The 12,613-nt window shown below is 38.1% G+C and overlaps 1 long non-coding RNA gene across 2 annotated transcripts; it reads right to left on the bottom strand.

Moving 5' to 3' along the window:
- Positions 1-9,375: 9,375 nt before the first annotated feature.
- On the bottom strand, positions 9,376-11,834 carry LOC112201969. Of its 2 annotated transcripts, none has more exons than XR_005800732.1 (6): positions 11,692-11,834; positions 11,348-11,567; positions 10,506-10,577; positions 10,244-10,328; positions 10,009-10,069; positions 9,376-9,616 (listed from the first exon to the last, which is right to left on the bottom strand). It is a non-coding gene; the product is annotated as an uncharacterized LOC112201969 (long non-coding RNA). The 2 variants fall into 2 exon arrangements; XR_002937021.2 differs by lacking the exon at positions 9,376-9,616 and adding an exon at positions 9,837-9,859.
- Positions 11,835-12,613: the final 779 nt, after the last annotated feature.

The following is a 12,613-nucleotide window of genomic DNA, read 5'->3' as shown; positions in this document are numbered from 1 at the left end:
TGGTGAAGGGTAGACGATTCAGCAATTGTCGTTTCTGTTTCGGAACTCGCAATGCTCTGTTCGGCAATTGCCTTTTCAATTTAGGAACTCGTAATGCTCTGTTCGGTAATTGCCTTTTCTGTTTATGCAGGAGTGTCGTTGGCTTCAATGGCTGAATTTTAATCACACAAGACTTCTCTTCCAAAAAAGTGCGTTTCTCCCCTTGAAGTGAAGGATTGATGGGAGAAAAATAACATGCATTCTCATAAAATGTGACATCCATGGTAACAAAAACTTTCTATGTAGGAGGATGAAAACAGTTGTAGCCCTTCTGATTAACACCATAGCCCACAACAACACACTTTAATGCCCTAGCATCGAGTTTGGACCATTGATTCTTAGGAACATGGACGAACACAGCACACCCAAAGACACGAGCAAGGAGATTAGAAAACGAAGGGACTGACACATGATTTGAAAGGGCAGCATAGGGGGTTTGACCATTGAGACTAGAGGAAGGTAGCCTATTGATGAGATGACAAGCAGTGAGAATTGCATCTCCCCAAAGATACTTAGGCATATGAGCACTAAAGAGAATAGACCGGGCTATGTCAAGAACATGACGATTCTTTCTTTCTGACACCCCATTTTGTTCAAGGGTTTGAGGGCAAGTAGTTTGATGAATGATCCCATGAGAATGAAAGAATTGGTGAAACTGAGAATTGACAAACTCCCCCCCATTATCAGAACGAAAGACTTTAATATTGGCTCCAAATTGATTTTGAACAAGAGCAAAAAATTCTTGGAAAGCAGAGAAGACTTCATATTTGTGTTTCAATAAAGCGACCCAAGTAAGACGAGTATAATCATCAATAAACAAAACAAACCAATGTTTTCTAGACAAGGTTGACTCACGGGAAGGTCCCCAGAAATCAGAATGAATAAGCTCAAAAGGAAAAGAACTCTTAGTAATACTCAAAGGATAACTAGTACGATGACTTTTAGCTAAGACACATGACTCACAGTGCAACTTAGACTCATCAATGCCTAGAAACAAGGATGGCATAGATTTCTTCATGACACTAAAGGAAGGATGTCCCAATCTCCGATTCCATAGCCATAATTCTTCAACTTGATTAGTAACCCTGTCGAAATCAAAGCTGCTTGGACTGCCTTCTCCTGCTTCACTCCGGCAAACATGCAATCCAAATGAAATAGTCGACCCCTCAGATAACCCCTGCCGATTATTTCCCTGGTGAGGAGGTCCTAAAAAATCACATACAGCGGAAAAAATGTTACAGAACACCGAGATTGAGTATTAAGCTGAGGCACAGATATAAGATGATGAGAGAGATCAGAGACATAAAGAACATCATATAGTGTCAAAGAAGGGGTGAGACGAATAGACCCTATTCCTAAAATAGGAAAAGAATCATCATTGGCATTGACAACAGAGGAAATAGAGGGTGGATTGAGAAAAAGAAAGAAACTATGATCATAGGTCATATGGTTAGATTCTCCAAAATCAATTATCCAAGTATTGCCACCAGTAAAGCTGGAAATTTTTAAAGCAACTCCAACCTTACCATTACCACCGCGACTTACGGATGCGGTATCCTTACCAGCAAAGTTGGTGTGATATGGTTTTGTCACCGCATAGTAATCTCAGTCTTGAACAAGATGAACAATAGCCTTTCCCTTGGGTTTGTTGTCCTGACGTCAGGGCCTATCAAAGTAGCCTGCTGGAAAACCAACCAACTTGTAACAATTTGCTTTGATGTGGCCTAGATTCTTGCAATAGTGGCAAGTCAGATTTGAGGAGAACCTGGGAGAAACGTCTTGATCTTTCACCATGGTGAATATGCAGCGGAAGGAAAAAAACAATAAACTACTTGAAAATATAAGAAGGCAACGGTGATGAAAGGATCAAAGGACAAGGAACAAATTCAAGCACAAAGAACAAGGGTCAAGGATCAAAGAACAATGAGTCAGAGTCCAGGATAGGATCTCTGCTTTGATACCAAGTCAAATATAACGAAAAACAAGAGATAATTTTGACTGAATAACTCAGATATATCATTCACCTTACAAGAAGGAATTATATACAAATTACAATTGCACCTAATAAGACAAGTACTACTCCTAAGGTAAGTAGTAAACCTAATAATACTACAGATATTACATAATATTACAGATCACGGAATATTATAGAATATCTACATAAATAAGGTAAGTATGACTCACGCCAACAAATTCAACTGAGGAGCTACCCAAAAATGGAAGTTCAGATGGCATCACTACTAATGTTTAAAATATGGAACTTTAAATATTAGGTGTATTATTTATTGTTAGTACATAAGTCTTACGTTATAGGTCAAGGGAAGACTCTTCTACTACCAGAAAAAGAGGTCTTCGATCCATTCTCAAGATTAGAGAATATATATAGCAGCACCTCCATATAAAAAAAAGTTCAAAAGCTTGTAAAAATGTCGTAAGAGGTGTAATTACTATTATTAGAACTAAGATTACACAAAATATAACTCAAATTACAACTTTGACAACAAATTTATTCTCACTTTTGTAAAATGTGGGTATGAGATACCCACCACTACACTAGAATTTTCCGGAATATTGTTATATATTCCTCTAATATATATACTCTACTATAGACAGATAATTATATAAACTCTCCTATGTCTTGCATTAGAAGAGTCTAACTGTTTTTTTTTTCTTTTTGCGCTACAATCAACAAACTAACAGTAAGGTCAATGCAGCCGTCTCTCTCTAGGGTTTCTCGACTGCGTAGCTTCTCTCTCACGTTAATGGAAATTGATGCAATGACAGCTCGCTTGGCCTCCTCCCTAGCGCTGGCTAATGGAAAGCAACCGGCGGACCTACGTCCATCAAAAGGATTGAGACAACTTGAAGCATTCATGGTAGGGAAGTTGCTCACGGCACGGGAATATTCCTGTCGCTCTTTCCTTGGCATGTTCCGATCTGCATGGAGAATCAATGGCAAATTGAATGTTGAAGAACTCGGAGAAGATGATAGGGTCTTGTTCACTTTCACAGATCCTTCTGATATGGATAGGGTTTGGAAAGGTGAACCATAGGGATATAACCGGGCTCCTATAGCTTTAGCACCATATGACGGTGTCATTCCGACAAGGGAGATACCATAGAAGAAATCATCCTATTGGATGACACTGCAAGGAGTGCCACCGGCCTTTAAATCTGAACGTATTATGCGTGTGATTGGGGGTACGCTAGGCAAGTTCATGGAATTTGATCGCCCGGCCTTTTAGACTCGAGTCTTGTGCATCAGGGTCAAGATCGATTATGCCAAGCCTCTTCTGTTCCGTCGACTTTTCAGGGTGGAAGATGAGGTCTAGTTCATGGTGCAGTTTCGATATGACAAGCTGTTTGGCAGGTGCGGCCTTGTTACCCATGTTGGTCTCCCTTGTTCAAGGCCGGATTTGGAGGAAGATAGTAACATACATGTTGGAACGGTGGAGCAGCCCACGGCTTTGGTTGTGTTACAGGGACAGGAAAACCCTAATGTCATTAGGGTAACGGTAAACAATCAAACATTGATCTTCAAAGCTCAAATACCAAATAGCATACCTGAAGCTATCCTTCCTTAATCTATGATGACCATGCGTTGACATCAAAGACAAGTGCAGATTAGAGAATTGAGTGAACCAAGACTCAATGAAGATTTGATCACAGGACAACGCCGTAGTAGGGAAAATGATGAGGTAATTATCTCTCCAAAAAAATTGCGTTTAAGTCTTGCTATTGGAAAGAAAAATTTGGATGCGGTGACTATGGGCTTGTTGGAGGGACCTTCGAACAACAATGATCAAGCTAAGAGAAAGAGAGGACGTCCTGTTGGAAGTGTGAACAAGCTGCCATATGGAACAGCAGGAAAAGGAAGAAAGAAAGATGGTGTTGGTGAAAAATTATGCACATTGTGACCATAAATGTCACCCAACATAATTTCACTCGTATTCATGAAAAGAATAGAGTTTTAATTATTTCGGGTTCGACCCATTCAAGATAGAATGTGTCTCTTAATTACAATCCCTTGTTACAAGGAAACACCCTTTGATTCCATTTATGAAGAAACCAATTGTGGATGTGTGTTTGTTTGTTTTTGCGGCTGCACCCAGATTTGAATGGGTTGCCTACGTACCCTTGGAGAGGGATCAAGCCACTCGTAGTTCAAGAGTTCCAATGAGTGAATGACCCATTGGTGGGTATGGCTTTTTTTGGAATAGTAATAGTGTTTGGACGAATTTGGTGTAAGTGAACCAGAGATTCGATTTGTTTGAAAATGTTGTGACGTTTCCTGGTGTTTGGTGGAATTTGACTGATGAGGTCAGGGATTCAGATTGGATGAACCAAGGAGTCATGGATTTTATTTGGAAAGGATGTGACGTTTCCTGGTGTTTGGCAGAATTTGACTGATGATGTCAGGGATTCAAATTGGATGAACTAGGGAGTCAGGGATTTTGTTCAGACTTGCGGTTGCATCTAGTGGGTCTCTAGATTGCCTAAATACCCTCGAGGAGGGATCAAACCATTATAGTTCTTGAGTTTGTATTTTTGGTGTTGGCAGAATTTGACTGGAGTCAATGATTCAATTTAGGACTTGTTGAATTTTGACTGGTGGAGTCAGAGATTCTGTTTGGACTTGTGGTTGCATCTAGTGGGTGTTGCTAGATTGCCTAAATACCCTGTAAAGGGATCAAACCATTGTAGTTCATAAGAATTGTATTTCTGGTGTTGGAAGAATTTTTTTGTGTCAACGGATGTACATATATTTATTTTTGAATCCGTCAAATGTATTTCTTCTACAGACACCCGAATTTAAATTGGGCACCCGATGTGTTGAATATTGTATTGGGCCGTGTAAATGGGCTTTCGTGTTGTCGACAAACAAAATTAGTCGGGCCCGAACATCGAGATGAACTGTTTAGAAATGGGCTTCAAGATTCGTGGATGGGCAATTTAGCAAGCCAATGGATTGGGCACCCATTAATTTATATCCACACCAATTTGAGCCCAATTTATGTCTTAGGCCATCTGGTAAAAGCCCTGCAACAGACATACTCCCCATCTCAGGTAACTCGATAACCTCTGTCTTTTTTTTGGGGAATATCTCTAGCAGTCTAAGATGGGGATCGAACTGGAGACGAAAACCGACTGTCAGAGTTTGAAACGGAGAAGGAGTTGTGCTATAGATGGATTGAACTCAATGTCCAGATTCTGCACTCGATTTTCTGCGTTTGAGATTGGGTAATAGCTTTGATCCTCTCACTTCTCCTGTGTACCTCTAATTTCTTGTTTGTGTACTGACTGGCTTTGATTAATCATTGCTACCCAGATTCGGAGAGATTCTTCGAGCAATTGGCGCGTACTTTCACAACTTGTATGAACCCATCTTGCTACTTCTTTTCTGATTATCAATTGCCTGGGTGTAGTTGAAATTCAAAGCTGGAGCATCTTATTTTTTTAAGGACAAAATACTGTTTACTCCCTATACTTATAGGGTCTCGACGTTTCAGTCCCTGACGTTTCAATTTCATCTAAAAAGTCCCTGAACTTTCCAATTTCACCAAAAAAGTCCCTGCCGTCAATTTTCGGTTAAAAAGTCTGTTATCTTGCTGACGTGGCACTATTTCAACAGTAAAATGACTATTTTACCCTTACTGACCCAAAAAAACAAAAACAAAATTTACTATCTTTTCTCTTTTTTTCTTTTTAACTCTTTTTTCTCTATTTTTTTAATTTGTTCTTTTTTATTCCTACTTTTTTTTTTAAACTCTTTTTTCTCTATTTTTTAATTTATTCTCTGTTTTTTTTCCTACTCTTTTTTTTTATACTTTTTTCTCTCTCTTTTTTTAACTCTCTTTTCTCTTTTTTTTATTTGTTCTCTCTTTTTTTAACCCTCTTTTCTCTTTTTTTTTTATTTGTTCTCTTTTTTTTCCTACTCTTTTTTCTTTAACTCTTTTTCTCTTTTTTTTTTTTTTACTTTTTTCCTTTTTTTATATTTGTTCTCTCTCTTTTTTATTTTATTTTTTTATTTCTTTCTCTTTTCTGTTTACCTCTTCTTCCTCTTCCTCCTCTCTGCTCTTCAGCCTTCTTTTCCTCCTCCCTGATCGCAGCTCCAGTTTTCGGCGAGCATCACCACCTCTCCTAATCACCGTTGGCGTGCCCGCCGCTCCAAGCAAGTGCTGGCCATTCCACCATCCATCCATCATCCCCGTCATGCTAGCAAGCATCACCACCTCTCCTAATCACCCCTCTCCATACAGCGGTTCCAAACCAAATCGGAGCACACCCAAATCAAATCAATTCACCTTCCACCTCCCTTTCTTCGGTGCCAAAACTGTTCAAACATTTCTCTCTAAAGGAAAACTCAAATATCTTATCCTCTTCGAAATCTCTATTGGCTCATCATCTCAGCAAACCAACACCAAAGAAACGTTATTGACGTCGAGAGAAAGCTTCTGATATAGCTCCGACACCATAAAGGGGCCGGAATCTGAAGGGAAGAGAACCCGACCATTCCGGTTTCCATGCGTGGCCGAAAACTGGAGCTGCGATCAGGGAGGAGGAAAAGAAGGCTGAAGAGCAGAGAGGAGGAAGAGGTAAATAGAAAAGAGAAAGAAATATATATATATAAAAAAAAAAAAAACAAATAAAAAAAAAAGAGAAAAGAGGGTAAAAAAAAGAGAGAGAACAAATAAAAAAAAAGAGAAAAGAGAGTTAAAAAAAAAAAAGAGAGAAAAAAGAGTAAAAAAAAGAGAGAGAACAAATTAAAAAGAAAAGAGAGTAAAAAAAAAAAAAGAGTAGGAAAAAAAAACAGAGAACAAATTAAAAAAAATATAGAAAAAAGAGTTAAAAAAAAAAGTAGGAATAAAAAAGAACAAATTAAAAAAATAGAGAAAAAAGAGAAAAGAGAGTTTTTTTTTTTTTTTTGGGTCAGTAAGGGTAAAATAGTTATTTTACTGTTGAAATAGTGCCACGTCAGCAAGATAACAGACTTTTTAACGGAAAATTGACGACAGGGACTTTTTTGGTGAAATTGGAAAGTTTAGGGACTTTTTAGGTGAAATTGAAACGTCAGGGACTGAAACGTCGAGACCCTATAAGTATAGGGAGTAAACAGTATTTTGTCCTTCTTTTAATTTTTTTCTTTGATTGAGAGCTGAGCACGTAGCATCATGTTTCTTGGTCTGATTTGCATTCAAAACCAACTTGCTGCATACTTGCGAAAGTCTTGGCTTGCAGCTCGTTTTTGACAAGCTTTTTATATGATCGAAGCTACTTGTCATTATCTACAGGTCTCTACAACCAAAGTCTCAGAAAGATAAGCTCGTTTGCACAGCATCTAAAGGCAAAGCAATTGTTTAATTGAACCTTGTTGCTGCACTTGTGTTTGTTGTTGTTATCAGTACCTCAAAAGATCAATTAATTAACATGCCATCTTTTTTGTTTGCTAGCTATTGAATCAATTAATTGAATAATAGATGCCACCGTTTCACTTTTGCAAGTTCCAGATTGAACATCTAAGCCATGTTTCATTGTTTCTTGTCTTTTTGTGTGGTAATGCTCCTAGAAACAATTAAGCTTTGTTTTCTATCTTGTCCCCCTTCTGATCACACCACCACATCAAAGATTGCTCCATTAATTAAATTTGTCACCATGTTTTACTTTGACCATGAATAGCAACAACTTCATCTGATCGTATCACAGCGTCAAAACAGCTGCTCTGCTACCACTTTTGCCTCGGTTAATCACACCGCCCACCACCGCTTCACAAAGCACTCACTAAATGTTCTTTTCCTTTATTCATGCAGGCACCGTTGTGTCTCCACAGCCAAGGCTTGCTGCCAGCTTTCAGAAGTAAGCACCGTAAAGAAATAGTGGCCTACAGTTCTGCTTTCCTGGCTTTGTATGGCTTGTTTTCTTGGAAGTGGTGGTGCAAGGCTTTTGCTATGGTGGAAGAAGGAACACGAGGCAGAATGGGAAGCTTTTTTGTGTGATGGGTTTTGCTGAGGAATGAATGCGGCATCTTGTACAGGTTTTTAGCATTGGAACTCAGCCGTTCATGAACGACCCTATGTTCCAATGCTGGAAACTGCAGCAGCCAAGTGTGTTAAGACTTTGGCCGTTCATGAACGTCGACCATATATATCTTAACGCAGGAGCATATCACCATGAAGGTGCATGTATTTCTCGGTGGGTTGAGAGAGCTTCAACAAAAGAAGGAAGGTTGTTCATGAACAGCCTATCTTTTGTTGACAACAAGCTTTCTGGACGATATATTTCCCTGCCAAAGAAGACGAGAATAGCGTGGGTGTGTTGTATACCTGAGCTTCGTCTTTGGAGCTTGAATTGCTGATGGACCTGCTTCGGTTTTGGCAGAGCTTTTTAGCCTTTGCTTGCTTATTTCTTTTCTTTATTCTCTCTGTGTATTTCTCTTCAGCGTGGCCACTTTTATATAATAGTGGTTGGATAGCTGATGCCTTGTATTTGAATTTGGATAACAGCTCAACTTCATCACTTGTTATCTTTTGAATTAATCAAATATCTTGACCAAGACTTGAATCAAGGCTAACAGAATATTATCTCTTCTAACTTGGCATTTGAACGTGTTAAAGATAATGGCACTATGCCAAAAAACTTATCAGACGACAGACAGAAACTGTTGTCTGATTTGGAGTGCCACAGTTGTAGAGCGAGCCGTTGTCTGTTGAAAATTCAGACAACGGTGCAACACAGTTGTCTGATAAACAAACAGGCAACGGGTATGTGTTATAACTGTTGTGTGATGGTTCGACAGATGGCTCGGCAGATGCCATGCGCAGCAGTTGAAGCACTGCCTTCAGACAACAGTGCTTGGTTTCAAGCTGTTGTATGTTAAGCATATCAGACAACATACTTTTATTTTTTGTGTTGTTTGATTGATCCTCAAACTTCAGTACTTAGACTATATCTGTTGTATGATCAACATTTGGGACAACGGAGTTCAATTGCAACTGTTGTCTGATTTAGTTTTTGGACAACAGAGTTCAATTGCTTCTGTTGTGTGAGTATAAATTAGAAGAGACTGATTTGTTAAAAACTGATGTGTGATATGAACGATTGCAGTGTGTTTGTCCCAATTTTGGCCATTCAGACAACGAGTAGTTGTCATTATATCTCTATTCTGTTGTCTGATTATTTGAACATCCCATTCCTGAATTAAATTGTACATTCATTTGGTCCATTTACCAAATGAACAGTAGTTCATCAAATATAAACATTGCAAACCATCAAATATAAACTTTGCAAACCACTAATCATTGAAGCCAATATTTCAAATAAGAAAAGCATTCTAGTGCATGCCCATCTACTTGGGACATCAAAAAGTTGATACATATATATCTATTGTTCCAAAACATGCCACACATGGTGCATGACAATCTACCAGCAGAGAAGCACAAAAAAGATGCTTTCTTTAGCAAAAATGTACCAGCAACAAGCGCGCTACTTCATGGCTTATGCACGTGTTGACAACAAACTTCCCCCACTCATTTCGCACTTGATCCGCTTGGGTGTATTGGTTGTTGCCTCTCCTCTCCCACTGAAATCAGTTTATTATATCAAAAGGATTAGTTAATCATTTTGGTGAATGAGGCATGGACATGATAACAAAGTTATGAGAAATTGAGTCAAGTGACTATATTTACTTAGCTGCATATGAACTGTTATTGACATTTTACAAGAATGTAGAGAAGTTATGATCCAGATCTCTTCACTTCACATAATAAAACACATTCCGGTGGAATTCAAATGGATTTGAATTCCACAATAAACAGGAGGAAACCTGAAAAGAAAGAATAAAGAAGGTTGGATGTAACAATGCTGTTCATGACAGAACAAGACTTACCAAGTGCCAACATCTTATTGTGCACATAAAAGGTTAATCATTGTTCGTTTATCAGGGGGAAAATTTTAAACTTTAAGACAATTTACCTTGATATCTTGACATTCATAAATACATTCATGAATCGTCCAACCAGGTCCTTCTCTTGATCTGCAAAACAAGCAAAACAGGTACTGGCCAAATTAGCCCATACATCACATTCAAGAAAGCTAGGGACTGTAAGTACCAGAATAGAGGTTGTCCCAGAGTCTTAATATCCAAAAAAACTTAAACAAGACTCAACTGTGGAACACTAAATAATGAGGATGCACCCCACTCTCTTACCTCAGGATTCACAGATTTTGTTCTCATATCATGCTTGCACACGGGGCAGCATGTCCCCCATTTTGTCAGCCATGAGTCCACATAGCTTGAATGAAATGAGAACAAACTTCCTCAAGTAACTCTCAAGTAATTAATGGAAATATTTAAACTTCGAATGACAAGGTATAAAATGCTAACTTATATGACGTCCTATTACTACTACCAGTTGGCAATATACTGGAAAAGAAAAGACTATATAATATAACACTTTCATGTTACTCACATTCATTTGTACATCTACCACAGGCTCAAAAACAGAGTTAGATGCCCTTGAATAGCAACCTGGATCTTCTTCCTACTCAAAAGTAAGGCAGATCAAGATATATTAATTAAAGCTCTTTCTGACATAAAGAAAAAGTAAAGATCTGAAAAATCTAAAACCCATGGGTTTAACCCAACTGGTTATGAAGGGTGGGTAATAGATTGATAGGGTTAGAATAGATTAGGTCAGGGGTTCGATCCCCTCCAATGTCATACAGAACACACACACACAATAACAATTTTTGTGTTTTTATAAATAATGTTTCATAATTAGAAATTTTATATTTTGAAATTCTCATGGAAGCAACATTATATTAGTTGTCAACCCTCATATAAAGCTTCCATTTGGAAACTTGTGGGTGTTGATCTTCTCAGTTCAAGGGGGATTCCAAAAATCACACTGTTCCCTTTGCTGATGTTATGAACTTGCCATGAAATATCAGTTTATCAAATGTTTAGCAATAAGCCATACCGAAACCGGCAAGCAAATGTTTAGGTAAGCACAAGGAAACATATATAAAATTATATATGAGCAGAATTCAAACTAAAATATCAGATCAACATCAAAAAATCTTCCTTCCAAACACAGTTTGCCTTCCACAATATCACAGCATACCAAAACAACCAGCCCCAACCAATTTTTCGATATTTAAAGAAAAAAAAAATAAAGTACCAAACAGGGAATGAAACAACTTTCTCAGCTAAACAATTAGGCAACTGGACACGGATATAAGCACTAGGAAGTGATGAGAAAAAGTGAGGAATTCTCTTATTATATAAAAGAAAAGAAAAAATAATACATACCAAGACATGAGAGAAGTGGAGAGCCACAATAGGGACACAAGCCAAGCCCATCAAGACAATACAGAAGCCCAGGAGTAGGCCATCAGAGGGAGCTCTTCCATTCCACCTTTGCAAGGCTTCAAAGATTGTTTCACGACAAAACCAAACTGATAAGGAAACCACACCTGCGTGTGTATAACCTTGCCAAATTTGCATCTTTGAGGCTGTCCTTGACTTATCCCTGTAAACCCCAGCAACCAATTAACAAATCCAATTTCAGGAAATAAATAGAGAGCAAAAGTAGATAACAAATCCAATTAACACATATATATCAGATGTCCGCCACCAAGTTTCAGTCCTCCCACCTCTTATTCAAGCATATTCTGGTTCACAAGACAACTCCTTGGATTGTACGGAAGTTCCTACATGTTCTCACCTTATTCAACGTCTACATCTTGCTTCTGCTCCAAGGCCTGACTGCACACATAGGGGTTTAAGTTTACACCACAAAAAAATTGCAGAGAGAAAGAGCTCTGGCCTCGGCCACGAAGGTAATCTCCATGTTCTCTGACAAGTGAGGTGGTTTTGCTTGACAAGTAAAGAGAGCTAGACAAGACATGTGCCATATAGATTATCTAAAGATTGAGTAGGAGTATGAAATCTTTATAAATCTTGATTCTACAAGAAGAGTAGAACAATGTTCTTTTTGTTAAAAGTAAAATAAAGATGACATGGTAACCAATTTCAATTAGGTCTTCGGAAAACAGAGTAATGTATCCACATTTGTTTCTAGTCTTCTCAAGACCCACATTTCTTTTTTGGCAGAGCCCTTTAACTAAGTAGAACATTGTGAGAGCAGCAAGTGGAAATGGTTTACTATCCTTTAGTGTCATTATCTTCTAATGCATATGAACTACCAAGCAATTTAAGGGACAACAGAAACCTTCTTGTAGTTATGCTTTGTATGTAGGTTTAATAGCTTTTAAGTCTTAACCTTCCGATAAAAAAAAATAAATAAAAAAATAAAAACCGACTAATGTAAAATGCCTAAACGTTGAGAAAATCAAACAAATTTAAAAGAGTAAAAATAAAAAGTACAAAACAAAAAACAAAAGAAAGTGCCATACCATGACTTTGGACCTCCAATGGAAGTGTCTGGGCCTTGATAATCATATACTATCAGTTCGCTGTCAAAAGGCAAGGGAACATGAAAAGTAAAATATCAGATCAAGAAATGCCCACATACTATCACTGCAAGATAACCCCGACTTCTCTGTAATGGAAATT

The sequence above is a fragment of the Rosa chinensis genome, chromosome 5 (assembly GCF_002994745.2).
Source record: "Rosa chinensis cultivar Old Blush chromosome 5, RchiOBHm-V2, whole genome shotgun sequence".
Classification (NCBI taxonomy): Eukaryota; Viridiplantae; Streptophyta; class Magnoliopsida; order Rosales; family Rosaceae; genus Rosa; species Rosa chinensis.
This window is presented reverse-complemented; position numbering and strand designations above follow the sequence as displayed.